We start from the raw sequence: 686 nt of genomic DNA, 5'->3' as shown, positions 1-686 counted from the left end.
TTAAATGTGAAAGCTTATGCTCTGTTTAAAACTGCTTGTTAGAATGTGTTTCATAGAAAACAAAGTCAGTGTAATGCAGGTGTAGTTAATAAAAACGTTTATAATTAGCCTATTTAATTATTTTTTGGAAGCGATAGAAATGAACTGTTTTATTGTCTTTAATAAAATAAACCAGGAAAGAAACGTACCACAGTAGTTAAAAAAAATGTTAACAATTTGTCATGTATAAATTACACTAATTTAAAACATTAATCATGACGAAATACTGTTAATGAATTTCCAAAAATATATCGACCTGAAGTAAAGCTAAAATTATGTCAAGCCGCAGTATCTCCGCGTTCAACGTTTTGATTGATAATATCTGTTACCCCAATTCTTTTATTTATAGCCTATAAACCCGGCACTTTTGGTTTTAACTGCTCCAATATTTGTCATTGTCTCAATAATGCAACATGCAACCATATTGACGGTGGCTTTTAAAATAATCAATGCTCAGCTGGATGGACGCACGGCAAGGTACGTAACAACATGCGGATTCTCATCTAATTGACTCGTGATTAATAAACTTTTAAAATTGGTATTGTCAAAACAAGGTAAACAATTTTATGTTAATATTTATGCTTTGTTTATGTCTGCTTGTTAAATTTGTCTTTCAAAAACTGTCCGAGAAATGTAGGTGTAGTAAG

Source organism: Dreissena polymorpha, chromosome 8 (genome assembly GCF_020536995.1).
Source record: "Dreissena polymorpha isolate Duluth1 chromosome 8, UMN_Dpol_1.0, whole genome shotgun sequence".
Taxonomy (NCBI): Eukaryota; Metazoa; Mollusca; class Bivalvia; order Myida; family Dreissenidae; genus Dreissena; species Dreissena polymorpha.
This window is presented reverse-complemented; position numbering follows the sequence as displayed.